Raw genomic sequence first — 22,476 nt, 5'->3', positions numbered from 1 at the left:
GGCTATACCATCTAGATTTGTGTAAGTGCACTCTGTGATGTCTGCACAAAAATGAAATGGCCTACTATGTTTCTCAGAACGCATCCCCATCATTAAGCAACACATGACTGTACATCTCGCATCAGGACTGGTGGCCTCACAAGTATGGTGTGATGGTTAGTATCATATCAACCTGAACAAGAACCAGTCTCTGGCTTTGCCGTTGGCCAGCTGTGTCCTTGGACGTGGGACCTAGCTTCTCTGAGCCTCAACTTTCTCATCTGTGAGACAAATCTAATAATTCCCACATCACAGGAGTGTGTAAATGGTACGATGATTAAATGGTATGTAGAGAGTTTAGCAGAGGGTTGGATATATGATAAGCTCTCCATAAATAGTAACGCTATTACTATATTTTCCTCTTCTGGTTTAGAATCTCCAGAAAGCTCAGAAGCCTCAGAACGAGTGCTGTTTCATTGCCGATGTTGCTGTTATGCATGGACACATCAGGAACAAGTTTTTAAATTTCTCTCTGGAGCTTTCCTTCAGGGATGTGCTACCAATGAGAGCCGGGGAGAGGGGGAGACAGGGCTGAGAGAGATAGAATTTGACTTGTTACTTTAGTATAGTTCTAGTTATCTACATGCAAATTAAGTTGGTGGCCCCTAACCTTCTCGGGCTCTTGCACCAGCATAAAATCCAGCCCAGTGCCTGTAACCTCCTAATCAAGCACACGAGTTACTTTCAGAGGTTAGAAAATGGCAGCTCACAGAAGAAACGTACGTGGCTCACACAGATTTCTGAATTTTTAAAACTGCATTGCTAACATTTTAAAATTCAGGAATTTCATTTGAAAATCTAGGTTCCTGGCATCTCTTTCATTTTTAACGTTCTTAAATTGTATAAAGTCTAAAATACGTACTCAAAGCAGAGCTCTAAGCTCAATGATTTATCACAAAGTTAACACCCAAGTAACCACCACCCAGGTCAAAAAATATAATGTTGCCAGCTCCCCAGGAGCTTTCTCTTGCCCCTTTTCAGCACTGTACACTGTCCCATCAAAGAGAATCTGAATATTATTACAACATCTTTTTCCTTTTTTTTTTGGTGAGGAAGATTGGCCCTGCGCTAACGTCTGTTACCAATCTTCCTCTTTTTACTTGAGGAAGATTGTCCCAGAGCTAACATCTGTGCCAGTCTTCCTTTGCGTTGTATATGGGACACTGCCACAGCATGGCTTGATGAGCGGTGTGTAGGTCTGTGCCCACAATCTGAACCCGTGAACCCCCTGCCGCCGAAGCAGAGAACACAAAATTAACCACTATGCCACAAGGCTGGCCTCTATTATTGCAACGTCTTTGTTTCTCTTTATAGATTTACCACCTAAGCATGCATTCCTAAATGTTAGAGTTTAACTTTGCCTACTTTTTGAAATTTATATAAAAGGAATCATCCAGTATGATTGTGTGTGTATGGTTCTCTTTTCCTTTGCTCAAAGTTACACTTACGGGATTCATCCACATTATTGTATACGGGATAGTTTACTCATTTTCGTTTCTGTATAATTGCACTGTTGATGGACATTTGGGCTGTTTACGCTTGTGAGTGATGAGACTATAAATATCTTGTATGTGTCTCTTGGTGCACATGTGCACGTAATTTTTGTTGGATATAAACCTAGGAGAGGTATGCAAATGTTCAGTTTTAATAGATACTGCTAAATAGTTTCCAAAGCGGCTATAACAATTTACACTCCCACCCTCAGTATGTGACGATTCTCGTTGCTCCAAATTCTCTCAAACACTTGGGATTGTCAGTCATTTTAATTTTAGCTTTTCCACTGGGGGTGTAGTGATAACTCATTGTGATGTTAATTTGTATTTCTCCTGATTATTCATAATTTTAGCTTCATTTTCTATGTTTATTGAAATGTTGATATGCTTTTTAAACAGTTCATGCCTTGTGCCCATTTTCCTACAGGGTTGTCTGTCCTTTTCTTACTGATTTTTAGGTGTTCTAGATATGAGCCCTTGGTCAAATGGGGATGCTGCAAATATCTTCTTCCTTTCTGCAGCTTGCATTTTCACTCTCTTAATGCTATCTTTTGATATACAGAACAGAAATTGTTCATTTTAGTGCAGTCCAATTTATTAGTTTTTTCCTTTATAGTGTTATATCTTGTTTAAGAAGAAACAAGACTTTTCCTACCCTGATGTCATGACGATATTCTCCTATATTACCTTCTGGTGGCTTTATGATTCCCAATGTAGGTTATCAGTCTATCTGGAATTGATTTTTGTATATGATGTGATACAGGGGTCTAGAATCAATTGTTCCATATAGATATCCGACTGATGACATCATTTATTCAAAAGATTATCCTTTCTCTACCGAACTTCAGTAGCATCTTTTTCATAAATCAAGTGACCAAGTACACGTGGTTCTGTTTCTGGTCTTTCTTTTCTATCCTATTGGTCTGTTTGTGTCTCTTAGGTCTTAGATTTAACCTATGTCTAGATATCTGGTTTACTAATAACTTTAAGATTTTTTTTCCCTGATTATGAAAGGAAGTGCCTGTAATTTTCTTTTCTTACAATGTCCGTGTTCGATTTGGTATCAGGGTTGTGCTGACCTCACAAGAGGAGTAAGAGAGTGCTCCCTTTCTATTCTCTGCAAGAGTTTGTGTAAGGTGGGTGTTATTTATTCTTTAACTGTTTTATGGAACTCAGAAGAGGGGTAATCTGGGCCTGGAGTTTTCTTTGTGTAAAGCGTTATATGTCTTATAATTATAGCACAAGTCAATTTTGTTATCCTTCTTGTGGCAGTTTTGGTAATTTATATTGTGTTAGGAATTTGTCCATTTCACCTATATTTTCAATATCTTGTCATAAATTTGTTCACAATATCCTCTAATTATATTTTTCATGTCTGTAGGATTTGTAGTGATGTTACCTTTTATATTACTGACACTGGTTGTTTTTGTGCTGGCTCACTCTAGCGCTTTCTCTAAGATTCTTTAGGGGTTGGTTTTGACTTTCTTGATCTTTTCTACTTCTTTATTTCTTATTTCAATAATTTCTACATTTTATTTCCTTATTGTCTCTCTGTGCTTAGTTTGCAGGGTTTTTCTAACTTCTTGAAATGGATGCTTAGCTCACTGATTTTTTTGTTTTACAACTTTTCTTCTTTTCTAATGTGTGTGTTTTTAAAGTCATACATTTATCTCTAAAGATAGGTTTAAGTGCATTATTTATTTCTTGATTTCTTTCAGATTTACTAAATTTTTACTTTTTCCACTTTTTACTCGTCTATTAATTTGTAAATTAGACAACCTTTAACAACTCTTTTAGTGATTTCACTAAAGATTGCAGTATTCATTCTTATGAAATGTTATTATAGATTGGTGCTTATACGCTCTTCCTAGACAGTGCAAAAACCTTAGAATATTTTAGCTTTATTTCTTTTCCCATCAACAAACATGCCATTATCGTTGCATAATTTTTGTATTTTTAAACTCAACAGTATAACATTGTTATTGTTGCTGCTGTTTCATTCAGTCCATATTTATTTATATTTACCCATATATTTATAATTTTTATTCCTTTTTATTCCATTTTGCAACTCTAAGTTTCCATCTGGAATAATTTTTCTTCTCCATGAATAATATCCTTTATTTTTTCCATTCGTGTGGGTCTGTTGTTGACAAATCATTTTCCTTTTACTTGTATGAAAATGTCTTTTTCACATTCTCTCTTGAAAAAAGTTTTTGCTGCATATAGAGTCTGCATTTGCAGTTATTTTCTTTCAGCACTTTAAAGATATAACTCGGATGTTTCTTGTGAAGAGTCAGCTGTCAGTCTTATTGTTGGTGGTTTGACAGCAATCTGTCTGTCACCCCGCCCTCACTCTGGATGCTTTTAAGAGTTTCTCTTTGTTTTGGGGTTTCACCAGTTTTACAATGTTGTGGCTAGGTGTGATTTCTTTTATTTAACAGTTTACTGGACTTCTTGAATTTGTGTCTTCATGTTTTTTATCGGATTTGGAAAACTCTTGGTCATTGACTCTTCAGACATCATCTCTGTGTCCTCCTGCTACTTTTCTCCTTATGACATTCCATTTACATGTATGTTAGGGTTTTTTGCTATATCCACTATACCTCCCACATTCTTTTCTGTATTTTCCATCGTTTTCTCTTTCTTTTGATCTATCTTGAAATTTACTAATTCTCTTTTAAGCTGTATCCAGTGTGCTATTATGCTTATTAAATTCTTGTACTTTTTAAGTTTGGAATTGCCTCTTAATTGTTTTACATGATTTTCAATAGTCTGCTGAAATCATCAATCTTGTATTTTACCTCCTGGGAGATAGTAAGCATAGTTGATTATAAAATATATGTCTGATTACTCTAATATCTTGAGCCCCTATGGGTCTGTCTCTATTTTCTCTTCTGTTTATTTTTATTTGTGTTGTTTTATCTTTTGGTGTAACTGGTTATTTTTATGGTGTGCTAGACATTGTATTTGCAGAATTGTTGGTAGAAATAATTTGAGGCATAAGGTATGTTATCTTTGTTCCCTAATGGATGTATGTTTGCTTTATTGTGCTAGCAATTTATCATCGTTTCAATCCAGTTTCAGTCTGAGATGATTTGAAGCTAAACTGTAGAGCCTACAAGCACCTATTTCCAGGTCATCCTTACTCCTATTGGGCAGCTCTTCTGGGTCCCAACCTAAAGCGATCATTGTTTAACAGCCTCTTCCCACTGCTTCCACTTTTTGGTCCTGAACTCCAATCCCCAGCTTCTTATTCCTGCCTCCTTTTAGTTTAGCTGCTTCCTCTGGAGTTGGTAAATGCCTCCAGGGCAAAAATAGCTGCTAACACAAGGCTTACCTTACTGGCTTTCTTCTAGCTCTAGATCCTGGCTCTGTAATTCTTTATTCTCTTCTTAGCTTTTCTACATCTTCAAGCAGATTTTTAAGTATCTTCGTCCAGGTTTTCCAGTTGGCCTCATTGGGAGCATTGGTCCAAATTATATAGCATCTCATTAGCACAAATGGAAGTCCTGTGCCTTCTCTTGAAAAGTTGACAGACGTATCCACAACAGGCTGGGACTGGGCAGTTGTTTTCCTTTTAGATGAGGCATGCATTCTCCTTGTCAGCCTAGTGTCCAGCTGGATCACCTCTCATTTACATTAGTCCAGGCACTGTTGGCATTTGGGATCAACTTAAATCTTTTCTAAAACAAAGGAGAAGATAAACGTTTCTTCTAAATCTGGCTTTACATGCTTGGAAAATAAAGGTTAGGTTTTTTAAATCGTTTTGCTGGGGAAGAGCTCCTAAAGTTTTTATAGCGTTATTATCATTCTACTTTCGATGTGCCTGGAAGATCTGGAGTGTCTAATGGGCCCATGGTTGCCCCCTGAGGATAGACTGCCAGACTGTCTTGCGCACCAGAACATCTGCACTGAGAGCTGGTTTCTAGCCTCGGTTGTGATATAAGACCAGGATGGCTTGGAACGGAGAGCTGAAGGCAGGATGACTTAGAAATAGATGGTGTATTTCTCCCATGGGGTGTGGAGTCCAATTCCAGAGCAGCTGCCAGCATAAGGAGTATTAATGCCCTTCAGGTTGCGAAGTAAGGTGAAAACAAAACCACAAAAAATGAGGGAGAAGATTCGATTCTTCCTGTCAGTGATCAGGAAGTCTATCTGCTCAAAGACTAGTGCGTTCGGAACAGACCTGGTCAAAGGGTCACTGGAATGGAAGAGAAGCCTACAAAGACTTCCAGAGTCCCTGCGGAAGACAGAAGTATGCGGTCTTTTAAAAAAATGAACCTCTGTCCTCTGCTCAGTCTAATGGAGTGAAAAATTTCTGAGTACAGCAACTCCATACAAAATAATCTCTACCTTCAGGGAGAAGGCACTTTCTCTAATTGTGGGTGAGAGTGCAGCCTCCAGAATCAGGCTCCCTGGATCCCGGTCCTGATTCTCCTATATACTAGCCTCGTGACCTTGGGCAAGTCCTTTAATTTCCCTGTGTTGCAATTTCCCTGTCCATACGATGGGAATAACAATGGTACTCACTTCCAACGGTTGCTGTGAGATTTTTAAAAAGGAATGCATACAAAGTACCTGGAACAGTGACCAGCACAAAGAAGGGCTCAAATCAAACTGCTATTTATAATTAAATATATTTTATTATTCTAATTATTTAACAATACTTAACATGTTTCTCTTGTGTCTCTCAGAGCCCTGGGTTTCTTATCTCTGTTCTACGCTCTTTCATTTAAAGTTCTAAACAGGCTCTCTTTATAAGACTCTTTCTGTCTTAGCTGGACGTGAGGATTACACTGGGGATTTCTAAATCTTGCTGCTCTTGAGAAAGCTTTCTCAAAACCCAAATTCCTGGGATCCACCCACAGAGATTCTGATTTAGCAGATCTAGAGTGGGTCCTGGGGAAGCTGAATTTTTAAAAAGCTTAGTGATGACTGTGATATGTAAACACTTTGGAGCCGCTGGACTCTGCTGTACCAATTGTTACATAGCTGAAGCTAATTGTTAACTATTCGTGAATTTTGCAAACTGGTTGCTAAACCGTCAGTAGCTGTTGGCTGTGGTGGGAATATTTACACCACAGAAAGTGGCAAATGCTAGAATATCATCTCCGCCCACTCCCCGCCCCCCACCCCCACGGCCCCCCGCCCCGGTGAGCTAGTTTACTGTTACACCACATCACCATCTTCTCAGCCCCTGGGATTCAGAGCGTCTCTGTCTGACCCTCCTTTGTTTGGGGCTCCAGATCTCCACTGTTCTCTGAGGTTTGATTGGTGGAGGTGTGGCTCTCCCATGCAATGGGCATTCCTGCAGCTGGAAGGGCTTTCAGCCCCGTATCTCTGCAATAATCTTCAAACTCGCTGTCATTTCTTCAGTGTGAGGCAGAGGTGGGAAACTGGTGGCCCAGTGCCGACTCGGGCTTACAGATGTGTGATAGCTGGCTCTCAGAGAGATTTAAAATAAAAGTTTGAGACCACTTTTAAAAGATCATGATATTGCACATGAAAATCCAGATTCTCAGCTTCTCTTAAAAAAATGGAAAGATCTGGGGCTGGCCCTGTGGCTGAGTGGTTAAGTTCGCGCACTGCGCTGCAGGCGGCCCAGTGTTTCGTTGGTTCGAATCCTGGGCACGGACATGGCACTGCTCATCAAACCACGCTGAGGCAGCGTCCCACATGCCACAACTAGAAGGACCCACAATGAAGAATATACAACTATGTACTGGGGGACTTTGGGGAGAAAAAGGAAAAAAATAAAATCTTTAAAAAAAAATGGAAAGATCTGGACCTGCTTTTCACTTGACAAAGTTTAGCTAAGGCTGAGTGAACATTGGCAGGGGGAAAAGTGTTCTCTCACCTGCCATTAGTTGCATCTCAGGAAAGCAGTGTGCTTTTCCAGAAAAGGTGCCAGACCAGGACCTAGGAGATGTGAGCTTGTAGTCATGACTCTGCTTTTAACTCTTGTGTGACCTGGGTCAACTCACTCTCCCTAACTGAGCCTTAGCTTCTTAGCTGAAACTGGGGGGAGTGCTTGCCTTGTCTGCCTCTCAATGATGTTGGGATGATTGAAATATGATGGTGCAAGCCTTTGACCACCAGCTGCAGAAAGTAAGGAATTACTGCTAAATGTTGATTCCTATTATCTGCCATTTATACCTAAGTGAGGTTGAATGAGCCCTGAACAGGTTCTGATAGGAGAAAACCTTTGAATGCATTGGGGTGCAGAGAATGGATGGGGAGAGGGTGCCTCTGGGGCAGAAGAGCACAGAAATACCAGTGACCTTGCTGAATCTGCAGTCTCCCTCAGGGAGCTTTGGGAACATAAGAATTTGAAGACGATTTTATTAACCACCCCCATTTTATAAATAAGAAAATATAGGCCCAAAGGGAACAAGGACTTGGCAATCAGCAACAGGTGCCTTTGTGCACATTCTGTAACCTCTCCAAACCTCCATTTCCTCACGTGTAAAACGGGAATATCAGGATCTCTTTCATAATGCATCACGAAGATTCAGTGAGATAATGTGCTGTAAGTACCAACAACATTTCGTAAATGTCCGTTAAATGGCAGCTGCTGTTATTAACTCAAACCAGGCATATGCTAATTGAACCACTGGTAAACCTGGAAGGAGTTAAGGGACTAAGACATATTGCTAGTGGATGTTTCCTCACCAGAGAAGAACTTTTCTTAAACCATAAGGGGCTCCCTTTCCTTTCCATTGCACCGAGGTAACCCAGATCACTATGTTTCCCAGCGTTTGCCTCAAGAGTCATACCCAACTGTACACACGCATATCAACAGCAAGTTCTGAGAGTCAGAGGTGGTATTAGCATTAGAAAGTGTTTGCAGAGTTCGACCAGTGCATGTTTCCCCTTCATAAATCCTCATATTTCAGCCCTACGCAGCTGGAAAGGAGAAATCGGAGCCCAAAGAACACTTATTTATTTTTGATTTTCACTGCCTCGCATGCCTCTTTCCACCGCCACATCCAAATTTCAGGGCAAGAAGTGCTCAAGTTCTTGTAGGCTCGGGAAGCCTGGGCCAAATTAGCATTCTTGGAGTCCACCCTTCTTTTTGGACAAAACTCCTTTATCTTTTCCTCTCCCAATAAAATTTTCTGTTCCAGAGAGTACTTTCTTAGCCACTCCTTTCCTAATGCAATTTTGCTTGATTTCCACCCAGCAGCTCCTGAAAGGAGACGCTGAGCCATGTCTCAGCAAGCGTTTCAATTCCTAAACACCAGCTTTCCAGCAGGAGCCATTCCAGATGCATCTTTATATCCAGTAATCATGCATTTAACCAAAATGATTGACATAGCATTTTTTCCCCTCTCCAGCGTTTCCGGCCCATTAGTCTTATTTGTCTTTCATGGAAAGGATCCTCTGGCTTGGGGTCCTGTCAAATCAGTGAATGTACAGATGAGTGCATAAGTCAAACATCTGCACACATCTGCATACAAAGATGTGATAGGTACCGAGTCTGTATCTGTGCTGAATATTCAGCATTTCATTTCTAGACTTCATATCTCCACTGAAGTTTTATCAGCTTTTTCTTTCCTTCTTTCTTACCATCCTTTCTCCCTCCTTCTTTCCCTCTCTCCTTGTATTTCATTTTCTTTCTACTTTTCCAAGAAACAGCCTCTTTTTTTGGTTAGTCATCATAGAATCTCATCTTCAGTGTTAAAGGGGCTTGAGAGAATTTTTCCTACAATCCTCTCACTTTACTTTTGGGAAATTTGTGTGCCAGAAAGGAAACCAGGGGCCATCAATGGCTTTCCTTTGCCGTTAGGAATACTTCAGACTCCACATGCCCCACCCAGCACTGCATGGCTTGGACCCTGCCCACTGCATCAGCTGCCTTTCCACCTCAATCTCCACACTATAACCACACAGGCCCTTCAGTCCCCACCTCAGGGCCTTTACACATGCTTTTCTCTCTTCCTGGACAGTTCATCACACATAGGCACACACCCCTTCTTCACCACTGGATCTCCTATTTACTCTTTGGGTCTCAGGTCAAACGGTACTCCTTAGACCACATATTTACCCTGTTCATTTCCTTCATGGCACTCATCACAAATTGGAATTCTGTATTTATTTCAGTATTTGGTTGTTTAACGTCTCTTCACCTATTAGAAATCAGGATCTCTAAGGACAAACACCATGCCCCTCCCCCATTATTTCCTCAGTGCCATACACAGTCCCTGACACTTGATAGTAACAACAAATATTAACATAAAGTAATAATGTCTATCATTTACTGAGTACTTGCTAGTTTCAGGCACCCTGGTCTAAGATTTTTGTATGTATTAATTCATTTTATACTTACAACTATCCTATGAGGTAGATATGATTATTATCCCATTTTGCAGGTAGGAAAACTGAGTGGCCAAGTTGCTCACCCACAACTTTCCAGCTGGAAAGCAGCAGAGCTAGTTTCTAAATCAGGCATTCTGACTCCAGACCCTGAGCCATCAGCCAGGCTGTTCTGTGCCTCTGTGAAGCACCCCATTAATATTCACTGAAAGAATAAATGAAAAATACATCCAAATTAATTAGTAGCAAAACTGAGGTTAAAACCTCAATTGCTTGATTGATAATCCACTCTTCTTTCTATACAAATAGACAGCCTCTCAGGTACCAGCAGAATGCAGTAGAAAGAAAGAAAAGCAAATTAACAAACTGGTCTGTTCTGATAAGGACTATGGAGGGACCCTGTATGTAGATTGTGGAGTGAAGTGGAAATCATCATTTTAGATTCAGGCAGGACGCAGTGGCAGGTGGCAAAACACTGAATGGGTTGAAGAGGTTTTAACGTAAGGAACCGGATTCTGCAGAAACATCAAATGGATTTACAGTTATTATCACTAGAAACTTAGGTGATTCTCATGCTTTGGATGATATTTTCCAAACCTGATTCTTAAGTATAAATAAGCATCAATTTTATGAAACTGCTGGTCAGAATTCTCGGATAGAAGTTCCAGGAGCGTGCCTTGTTCACCGTCGTACCCACAGCCTGTGGAACAGTCCCTGGCACATAGTAAGTACTCAATAAATATTTAATGAATTAATGAAAAGTGCACATCAACAAATCCATCAGCAGATACTTACTGAATACCTCTTATTAAGTCTGTGCAGTTCAAGGCACAATGAGGAACACAAAGAAAAATAAGTCAGATTCCTTCTCATGGAGAGCTCATAATCCAGGTGCACCTCATAACAGCTATCACCACCAATAAAAGCCACCATCATTGGGGATTTACTTTGGCTGGGTACTGTGCTATGTCCCTTATAATATTATATTATTAGCTCATTTTCATACTTGCAACAACCTTAAGATGATGGCGCTACTATTAATCTCCATTTCCAGGTGTGGAAACTGAGGTTTAGAGGTTCTAATCCTTTCCCAAGGTCACAAAGCCAGGAGCTGGTGGAGACAGGATTTGAACCCAGGTCTGTTTGACCCTAGAACCAACTGTGCCAAATGTATTCATCCCATTATTTTGAGACCACCATCCATGGGTGAAAGGCATGTGGGGACTATGAGTTTGCAGTATTAGAGGGTAAGGACAGGAACAGAGGGAGAAATGCAAATAGTGCCACTCAACCTCTGCAGGTCTGCATATGCTCCTACCTGGCTCTGAAATATTCTGCTTCTGAAGGGGACCTGCCACAATTCTGTGTGTTGTCTAGGTTCCAGATTCAGTGACACTCCTTCCTGGAAGGCTTCTCAAACACCATACTACTGGGTTAGTGATGCTCTCCTTAAGCTCCCTCTGGAACTCTTCCTGACTAACCACAATACTTCTTACCCCACATTCTAATCACATGTTTTTCCCACCCACCAGTCTTTGAGTTTCTCCAAGATATTTTATCCTTCCAGGGCCTAGCACAGTGCCTGGCATGTAGTTTGTCATAGAATAAATATTTATGGAATGAATATATTTTAGGTAGAAATTGTCATCATATGGCTCCAACTAGGATACAGCAGAATTCACAGAGAGGAGTACATCCTTGGGCATTAATTGAAGCTTCAGGCAAAGGACTCCTGAAAATTTAAGATTGGGGGAGATGTCCATGCAGTGCCGCAAGGCACATATGCAGATATAATAGTCTCCATGGATGATTGTGCGCTAAGTGGTCCCCGGAACTAGCAACACGGAAAGGGCATCATGCACGTCCCCACGCAGCCAGGGTACTCTTGCTAAGGGTGCTGCTGTCGCTGGTGTTTGGTACCGCCCTGGTTCGATGCCTGCAGCTTTGCTGGCCCACAGCCAGGACAGACTCAAGATTAGTGGGCGGCCATGGTGGTGAAGCTGAACCCAGAGCTACATACAGCTAATCTTCTCAAAATGTGTAGACAGAAAGCAAGCTGAAGGAAATTCAAGACCACAAAACTTCCTGACCGAAATACACTGTATTGTTCATACCAAGCATAAAAGTGTTTGGAGAAAGACCTTTTTATTCTGCTAACTTATGTGGATCCAGAAGAACAACCACAGCTGTGAAAGACAACCTTTACTCAGAATGGCCTACAGGGAAACTTCGTGCCCACTTGAATGGATCCATTGGTTCTAAGAGAATGATAGCCGAGCAGCCAGGTCTTCAAGTTCAGGATCAGATGGCTGTGATTGCCAAGGGAAAGAAAAGAATGGTAGAAGTGTGTTTCCAGATATTCCAAATTATTCATTAGCTTACCTGTAGTGGTGAAGATGTTCTAATGATCACAAAAGGTGTCATTAAAGAATTTGCAGATGATGGTGTCAAGTACCTGAAACTAAGGAGCGCACCCAGAAGAGAAAATGCTACACGAATGTCTAAAAAGATTTATGTCATCTGTGATATGACTAAAAAGACTTAGTCAATGACTAAGAAAAACTTTGACATTGATGTTAGGTATTTGATAGCAATTGACAGAAGAGATGACCCTTTGGGAGCCAAGGACTGTTAAACTTGCTGAAGAGTTTTTCCCTTCTACTGAGGATACACTTCTTGGCCTGGACCTCAGTGGAGACCCTACAGCAAGACAAGCAGAAGACTTCTTGGAACCTCTTTTAGAAGCTAAAAAAAAAAAAGTTGGCATTGCATCTTTCAGAGATTCCAAACCAAAAAACCGTAACCCCCGCTCTCCTGGATCTGCTTCCTGACAGAACTGGGCATGGGGGCAATTCTCAGCTCCTCTGAGGGACTATCCTGGGAACTTGTGGACTTTGTGAGGCAACATCAGGTACCCCTGGGTAAAGCTTAGGGCCTCAGGTGCTCCAGACAACGCTCTGTCCCTTCTTCCTCCAGCTCCCAGGTTGCAACCCATATGTAGAGAAGCACTGTTCTAAAAATATAAATATCATTTAGAAAGTTTTAAAAAACTGTTGAGTTGGGGACCATGTGGTTGTTAAGATTCCTGTCTCTGAATGTTTGGACTGTGTAAACCTAGGAGAGGTCATTATTCTCCCTGAGGCTCAACTTTCTCATCTATACCTTTGAGATGATAAAAATTGGATTGTTGGGAAGTTGAAATGAAGTGACACATTAGGAACTCACAGAGTGCCCTGTTCTACGTAAGTAATCAAATGTTTCTCATGCTACTGCTGCTGCTGTTGCTTGTCTACCAGTATTACTATTAGGGAGAATAAGGCATTTCAGGCAGAAGGACACTTCTGAGTAAAAGCACAGAGATGTGAAGAAATTTTTTGCCCTTGGATATAAAGATGATTTACGGCATTGGTAAGAAAGGCTGTAGATATTTAGTGCTGAGAGAAAAATTCCTCTGAGCCAAGGACTTGAATGCTCAGAAAATTAGAGAGCTGGCGAAATCATGCCCCATTCCTGTTTTTAGAACTAAATGTCAAAATGAAGAGTCCAGTGTGTGTTTGAGTTCAGTGTGCGTGTCTTTTCCACTAAACATACGGGTGGGGCTCTGTAAGGTGGCTGCCATTTTGTTCTCAGGAAAAGGGTAAATCAGCGATTTGGTTGTCTGGGAATGTGGGCTGCTGACTCTTAGTCTTTCTGGTGAAGAGTGGTGTGTCATTAGCCATCTTTTTTATCTGGAAGTATGACACTAGTTTTGGCTCTGTGTCTAGCCTTCTAGTCTTTTCCTAAGATTGCCCAAGTAGAAATGTGAAAAGATAGGATTTGGTCCTTGTGACTGGAATTAGGGAGAGTGAGTGGGCTGGTATACATGTTCATTTAGTTGGTCTCCATGTCTTTTATCTTCACTGAGCCACCTACTTTCAGTCCGTAAGACCTCATAGAAGTAGCCAACTAAGTATACTTCAGGGTAGGCCGTTCCTCACATCTCATACCTGGGTCTCCATGGCCAATTAAAATTACTTATCCTTATGTCTTCTTATGTCTTCTCCTTATGTCTATTATTTGAGTTTACCCTCCTTTCTATTTTTTTTCTCTTAAGTCCTTCTGATGCACTCTATTTCCTACCACCCTAGACAGCTGGTAGCACTACTTACTTACTGTCCCCCCAAAAAAAACCTGACATGCACACTGTTATGGGGCCCTCTGATTTTCCTCAAACTATTTCTTCAATTTAGAATGCCCACACCCTATTTTGATTATCAAAAGAGTCTGGATTTATCTGCTGAGTGGATGTAATAATCACTGGAAATAACAGGATTCTTTGGTTTCTTGCGTATTGGTTTTCTTCCCAGAGATAACCTGTTTGGTTTGAAATTTGGCTTAATTTTGTGGCTTTGGCAAGAGTGGAAGTGGATGGACCGGAAATCCTGTGGGACTAGGATGGAGGGTTTGGTAGATGGAATCTAGGGTTTAAACGTCTAGTTAAGAATATTGCAACCCGTCAGGGTAGTTTGCATTTTATCCTACGTACATCTCCATTCGACCAGCTTTCAGACTTTAAACAACCTTAAAATTTTGGATAACTTCTAGTATATAAATGCAGAATAAAAAGTTGTCTAAGCCAGATGACAAAATTACATCACCCTTGTACCCTGCAGACAAATGCATGTTGACTGTAAAACTGTATAAATGTGAGTTGAGTGATTTAACAGTCTTGGTCATTGAACTTGTTAACAACAGATGTCAGATAAGAAAAACAGCAGGTGAGTGTCAATTGGAGAAGTGAGCAATGGCTGCTGACAAAGGGAAGAGTGACAGCTGACAGGGAGGGAGGGCCCAGTAGAGACTGTAGACTTAGCAAGTATGAAGCTGTCTGGGGACAAAAACAAACAAACAAAGACAAATAGAATACCTTGCCACCTCAGGAGTCTTTAAAGGAGTTATCATAAACACCAGTGCTCATGATCATTAATCAGCAACCAGTTATGATATGCCTATGATGTGCCAGGTGCCATTCCAGGAAGTCAAGGAGAATAGAAAAAAGTATAAAGTACAGTGCCTAGCTCTGAAAGCATTTTCCATCTGCAACACTACCAATGGCCGAGGTGAAGTTGTGTAGACTAAGCTCTTTTTACAAAAGCAGGAGCATGGATAGAAGCTATTAGGAGGTTTTTCTCTTCAAAATATTTAAAATGATTTAGCCACCTACAGGATAAATTTGTTTACTACTTTCTCGACAATGCCATTTCCTGACAATGCTAATAATGGAGGCATTTCAGAACAATGACCTCATGAAGTTCACACAGCCCTCTCTCTGTGCAGACTTAGATAACACGCAGCCATGACCTCACTTAGGCAAGGACAGGTCTTCATAGCTTGATATAGGACTATGGTCAGAAATGCAGCTTGGCTTAAACTATTTCCCTCTTTACTGTTAACTTATTTATGAAAGGAAGTGTCTCATTAAAGGCGCCTATTTTTCCCAAGATTTCACAGGAATAAGGCCATGGTACCTGTGGATCATTGGACAAAATGAGAGTTGCATCTTGAGATAGATGAGGAACCCCCAAACTCATCCTTGTACTTAAGTCATTTGAACACTTAGTTATCTTATTTCATCAAGCCAGTCATTTAGAGTTGAGGAGTCTGTAGATCTTACTCATTTCAAAAGGCTGATTTAGGGCATTTTCCCTGCAGAAAGATCTCCTCTGTAAAGAATCTTCAAGAAGTTCAGGAAGATGGGCTCCGTGTCTGCTGAGAGACAGGAGGGGTAATCAGGCAGTGACATAGTCCATGGTACTGGGGAGAAGGAAGAATTGCTGCCCAGCTAGTATGGAAGGTATGGGTGAGGGTGAGTATAACGAGAGCCTTATAAAAGCAACAGCAGAACCAGGACCAGCCATTTACTTAAAATGGAAAAAGGAGTGTGTATCTTTATCCCACTATCCATCACATTTCTTTTAGGAAAAAAAAATGAGAGTAGGAGGAAATTAAGAGTGGGGAAACGCTATACCACTGCTTGACCTTTCAAGCTTCTTAAAATCTGGAAAAATATGGTGGGAACACTGAACTTGGAGTCAGGAAATGTAAGTTCAAGTGTAGATTCTGTGGCTGACACCTTCACTATTTGATCTTGAGGAGAACATTCCCCCATCTCAAAACATCCACCTCTTGCCTATAAAATAAGGGAGTTACATGAAGCCTCTATGAGTTCTTCCACTCCTGGCATTCTAGGAGTCGATAATAAGCTAACACAAGGATCTTGTATAATGCACAATGAAGTGTATACGGTAAAGTGACCTATAAATTCTGCTTAACTTTAAATGTGAATTAGATGCAAATACGGAAGGAAAAATTAGGTGAAAGTCATTACTCTCTGTAGATTAGGAAGAATAATGTGGTTCTTTTGCAGCGTGAAGAATGAATCTTGCACAAGCTGAAAGAAGCATTGAAAAATGTAGAGAAAACTAAACACTACTGTAGTCTGGGCTTTCTTCTGTCTGGTTTTTTTTAAAGATTGGCACCTGAGCTAACATCTGTTGCCAATCTTCTTCTTTTTCTTTTTTCCTCTTCTTCTCTCCAAAGCCCCCCAGTACATAGTTGTATATTCTAGTTGTGGGTCCGTCTGGCTGTGCTGTGTGGGACGCTGCCTGAGCATGGCGTGATGAGTGGTGCCATGTCCATGCCCAGGATCTGAACCTGTGAAACCCTCGGCCCCCCAAGAGGAGCACGTGAACTTAACCACCCGGCCACAGGGCCGGCCCCCTCTTTTCTGTTTTTCCACCATGCTTAGAGAGGGGGCAAATGTCCCTGAGATTCTACATGAGACAATGGTGAAGCATAAAGGAGCATCAGGTCATCTGAGCACAGTCATGAGTCATGACATCATGTATAGGTTTATACAATCCAGAGGACCTGAGTGTACATGGCCTCTGGTCAACCTGAGGTGGTATCTACCTGTCCTGAGAGAAAGAAAAGTTTATCCAATTGTTATGTATGAACTTGAGCTGAGAAAACAACCCAGGAGCCAGGGGAATTTGTGTTTACTGGGTGCCACATGTGTTAGCACTTGACATATTTTCTTTCATTTAATCCTTAGACTAAAGCATGCTATCAGAATACCGTCTTTAAACATTATTTGACATTCTGATTCCTGTCTGTAAAATGGGGGAACTAAATCTTAGAGAGATTAAGTAAGGTCTTATAGCCAGTAAACAGTAGTAAGTAGTACAAGCTGAGATGGACGGTTTCCCTGACCCCAAGGCCTATTGTTTTCCACAATACCTCATTGCCTTCTGCAAGTCTTAGTTCCCTCTCTGGTTCTGCCTTGATTTGGCTGTGGTATGTAAAAAAGAAATCACATAAGTTCTTGAATGTCAGTTTGCTCATTTGTTAAAAATCACAAAAACCAACCAACCAACCAACCAAAACAGTGAATATATGGCCTCTATTCTTCATCCAGTTCTGTGGACGGTCTTTACAGGGCCAAGATGAATTCATTTGGAATAGTGCCTCTCACAGTCATGAAACATGGTGGCCCTGGACTTTAAGAGGTCCATGTACAACCTGAAGCCATATGTAAATTATATTATATTATATATTTACACGTCTGTATTGTTTTAGAAAAGAGTCCCAAGTTTTCCTCAGGCTCTCAATGGAATCTGTATTCCCAAATGCCTAACAACCATTTGATTAGTAGGTCTCCTTATGATGTCTTCTAGCTCAGAGCATCTGTAACAATCTGAAATAAATTAAGGTTTAGTACATGAAGGGAGCTCAAAGGCAGAACTGACACTTATGCAATATCATGGAAATAGACCTGGCAAAGAATTGAGGATTCTGGGTCCTGGTTTACTCTGCCTTGTCATTCAAAGAGAGTTGCTAATTCCTGCCTGCCTCCCCTAAAGCCGTTATTATAAGAATCAAATGCGATAATATGGATGAAAGCACTCTGGAAAATATAAAGTATCCTGCAAAAGTATGATATTAACTGTGAGATATTAAAGTATCAAGTCATTTCACTAGTTGTCAATTGAGAAAGAGGGGAAAATTGCAAGCTCCATCAGCAAAATTTAGAAGGCCTGCTTTTTCATCCTTCAGCAAGGTCTTGCAGCTGATACTTATGCGTAAATTTCCTTGCCTTTAATGAGAATTGGTTGCAAATAAAGCTTGCAGAATTCAGATGGAGATCATCACCAGTCTGGGAGCCGATAAATAGAACTTAGAGTTTCTTCTCTAGGCAAGAGCATTCCTCTTTTATCTCCCTTATTCCATTAGTCATTGGTTCTCAAAGAATGGTCCAGGACCAGCAGCCTGAGAATCTGGGAACATGTTAGAAATGCAAATTCTCGAGCCTCATCCAACAGTTACCGAATCAGAAATCCTGGGGGTGGGCCCAGCAACCTGCATTTTAACAAGCCCTCCAGGGAATATTGATGCACTGTACACTCAAGTTTGAGGACCACTGCCATTATCTCAGGACAGATATCCTGGGCTAATACTTTGGCCACAGGTACTCAAAAGAGAATGGCAGGGCTCCGGTAACCTAGAAGAGTACCTGGTATGGGTCCCTGAAGGGCTGGTGCTAGCAAAGGCTGGGCTAGTGGACACTAGAGTTAACAAACATCGTAGGTGTGGCCCAAAGCATGCTCTAATAGGTCTCTTATGTATATGGCCCCATGTTAGGTTTTACAGCACTGAGAAGGAAGAATATGGCCCTGTCTCAAGGAATGTAAGATTCAGAAAGTATAGACACCTTTAGCATCTTTGGCAGCCACAGCATCATAGCAATCCAAAATTAAACCATACATATGTAAAAGTTACCTCTGTGGTAGCTTTCTTCTCTGAGCCACAAAGTTAGGAAACATAACAATAAATACGAAAATAGCTGTTTATTGAGCATTTATCATATTCTTAGCACTGCTTTAAATGATTTTTATGTGTTAATGGTTCTACCTATTTTTAGCTATTTACCATACCAAGCCCTTTGCTGGGCTCTGAAAATGTAACTGTGAAAACATAACCACTCTCAAGGAGCTTACACACCAGCAGGAGGAAATTAGAAGAAACGAGCCCACGACTGTTACAGTGAGGACTGTGAAGAGCCAGTTCAGGGTGTTTTCAGAGGCCAAAGTGAGGCACTTCCACTTGGTTTCATGTAAATGGAGGTTTCTCAGAGGAAGAAATGCATAAATTTAGACCTCTGAAGGAGGGGAGTGTAGAGTGGGGAAAATAGAGATTTAGGGCGCTTGGACAACTGTATTCCGGGTCACATAGCAAGTAAGTGGTAGTGTTGGGATTTGAATTCAGGTCGATTCATTTCCAAAGCCCTTGCTGTTAACCATTAAGGTTAGGTCAGAAAATAGGTTTTATCAAGCCTGTCAACTCTGATAAATTGGTAGTGGCTTCGGGGAATGCTGATGATGAGGACTCCAAGGCCTTGACTGGGCTCGACTGGAAAGAATGCCATCATCAATTAGTGATGTCTGCCTTGTGTGCAGAAGAAGGGAGTATATGTGTCACACATTTGCTGACCCTGCACTACAGAGTACTGCCTCCAGAACTTAGCGCAAAGTGGGAGAGACCTGCAGAGCTGTTTCTTATTCACGTAAGATGGTCTCTGACTTCAAGGAACTTATAGCTCAACGGCATCAGCAGGGGCTTATTATGTGTTACTAGGAGGTAGTAAGTGACAGCTCAGGAGAAGATTCAGTGAGAAAGGGAATAAAGTTTTCTTTAAAAAGTGAAGATACTGATTATGTGTAACAGTGAAAAACAAACAACAATAAAAAACAATCTTATTAATCCACTAAACTTCAAAATTTGCAGGCCAGTTCAGTTTTCGTTTTTTACCTCTGTTATTTCCATCAATATGGAAAGTGTTGATTTGACAGAAAATGTCATTGTTTGCAAGTAATGGGATCCATATGTGTCAAGTCAGATCCATCATGCCCAGGGGAAACTTAAATTTAGAAATGCCACCCAAAAAGTATGCATTCAACATACATAATGGCTCATTTGTGGGGTAGTTTGGAAGCTGGTATTAGTCAGAGAGATTGAGGCGGCTCTTTAAGGCAAAGAGGATAATAAGTTAGTGCCAATTTGCTTCACCTATGGTTTATGGTGTAAGATGGTGGATGATCTCTTTGAAGGCTAATCTAATATTTTTGTTTCCACAGTATGTTTGTTAAATCAATGTGTGGATTGATATATCAACAACAACCGGTCCTAATAATCAAAAGGAAACAAATGGGTACCCTCAAGTCAGTCAGTGGTCGGAAATGGCTTCCAGATGAATTTCCTTTGCAAAAAGTCTTTTTCACTTCTCTCCAGTTCACATTCACATTTAACTGTTATAAGCACTTTTTATCCTAGACGTTAACAATTTTTTTTAAATGACTCATGTATTGGCTATAGAAATCAAAAGGAGAAGACGACCTCCCCGAAAGTCCCAAGGTCAGAGCTGTTTGCCACCTGGGCATTTCTCCCCAGGAAGGTTGTGTTGTGCGCAATCATCTCGCACTAACCATGACTTAGCAGGTCAACATGCTCCCATTTTCAGAGGCTCATTTTGTGATTAAGGGCAGCCTCAGGTGTCATCGTCTGAATGTCTGAACAGCGGGATGAGACTGTAGCCTTAGCAGCCCCCCCACCCCGCGGCTATACCTACTTATCAAGCTCCTTGTCAGAGAGACTAGCTTCTGGCTGGTCCTCCTCCAAGGCATTTACATCAGAGATGACGGGGAGCTTATCACCTTGAGACTTATTTACCTTACGTTACTCCGGAAGACAAGGTTTGACAGCACCAGGAATCAAAACATTTTTCTGGTCAAGTCACACTGACCAGCGAAGAATTATCTCTGATTCATTTTACATTTTAAACATTATCTGAAATCTCAACGAGAGGAAAAAACATGACAGTCAGTCGTCTGTGGAGGAAAAGCTCTGGGGTGCAGGCCGATAAGGACTTTACCATTTCTCCTCCCTCCCAGGCTAGATAATCACAGGAGAATTGTAAGCAATGGCCTCTCTACAGGGACCGCGTATCTTAGCATCTGCCGTGTACTGTGTCCCAACATGAAGGAGGTGTTCTGGAGCCCAAGGCTGGAGGACCCCAGCTCAGAATACATGTTCAACGGAGAGAGAATGAGAACCATTTAAAGGTTTGCATTTAACGCATTCAGGACCCAAAAGCTTCTTTTTTTTTTCTCTTTTGCTCCTTATCCGTTCAGGCAGGAGAGAAATACCAAGTGAGTTCAGAGAAGCTGCCTTATTGGCTGTGCAATTTACTCACATCCTTCACCCCGATAGGCTTCTGGAAATGCATCCCGAATACACTCTATTCCTTGAGCAATACTAGTGCTGAGGCTTAGCTGTGTGCTGTCATTTGTTCCATCCTTCTCTCTTTACTTCAGGTCCCTGGGCTATTTTCTCTTCCATTGCAGGGAGAGAGACACAGCCCAGTGCTTGGGTGGAGCCCAGGGCCGCTGATAGTGACGAGATCTGCTTTCTATGCCCACTTCTGCTACTAAGATGTGTATAACTTTGGACAAGTATCTTTCCGTCCTCCAGCAGCCCACTTATCCAGGATCAGTGCAGGACTGGCTGATCCCTAAGGAACCTTTCCAGCCCTAACATTCCAGAACTTAGTGGGAACTGGAATCCCAGGTTCAGTTGAGTTCCGTATAAACAGTGTTTGGCGACTGCCTTCCTCTTTGACATCAAGCACCCTGCCAGGCACTGTGGAGGAGATGCTTATACCAGAACTTTCTGTCTGATACCATGGCACTCTCAGGCGAGGGGAGGGTGGGATGAGAAAAACAAGTTTACAGATGTCTCCAGCGCCCAGCAGAACATACTGTGTGCTGCGAGCAAAGTACAAATGATTACAGGGTCTAAAAGAGGGAGAAATTGAGTCCATTTATGAAAAGTCAGAATAACACTTTACGGCCTTTCCAACGAGCCATGACAGAGAGAGAATTCCAACAGGACACAGTAGTTTCTATAGCAACATTTACTGAGCAGGTATTTCGTGGCAGCCACTGTTCTGAGCACTTTGCACGTAATAACTCGTTTACTCCTCTCAGTCTTTTGAGACTGAGGCTCTGATTATTCCTACTCTGCATATGAAGAAACTGAAGAATAGATGGTCTATGCAACAGGGTTAGGCTCATACCACAAGCAAGTGGCACGTGCCAGGATTTAAACCCAGGCAGTCTGGTGCCCACGTCCAGTGTCAGTCTAGAGCCTCCACCGACTGTCACATATGGAAAGACACTGCACCCGGAGGCCAGAGAAGGAAGATCTGCCTGCACAGATGAGCTTTGCGGCCCTGGGCAACTCCTTTCCTGCCTCTGACCCTCCAGTTTCTTATCTGTGAAACAGCAGGGATACGTACCTGCCTCATGGGGTTGACACTTACCTCATTCAGCAAAATGGCAGGTATAAAAATATTTTTTAGATGATATAAAGTCCTATATAATTTTAAGTAATAGAGAAAAGCAGAAGGAACAGTGTGAACAAAAGTCCAGAAGAGGTAAAGTGCAAGGCATCTTTGGGCACGTATTTAGGGCATGTGCTCCAGGAGTAAGGGCTGCCCCACAGCTCAGGGTTAGGGTCTCATCCCCACAGTTGC

General features: G+C 41.4%; 1 protein-coding gene and 1 pseudogene across 14 annotated transcripts in view; both read left to right on the top strand.

The window, feature by feature from the left end:
• GRIA1 (glutamate ionotropic receptor AMPA type subunit 1) overlaps positions 1–22,476 on the top strand; it is a 289,089-nt gene that overhangs the window by 108,072 nt on the left and 158,541 nt on the right. The window lies entirely within an intron of this gene.
• LOC103549682 (N6-Methyl-AMP deaminase pseudogene) lies at positions 11,705–12,780 on the top strand (annotated as a pseudogene).

This window comes from Equus przewalskii, chromosome 13, assembly GCF_037783145.1.
Source record: "Equus przewalskii isolate Varuska chromosome 13, EquPr2, whole genome shotgun sequence".
NCBI classification, from domain to species: domain Eukaryota; kingdom Metazoa; phylum Chordata; class Mammalia; order Perissodactyla; family Equidae; genus Equus; species Equus przewalskii.
This window is presented reverse-complemented; position numbering and strand designations above follow the sequence as displayed.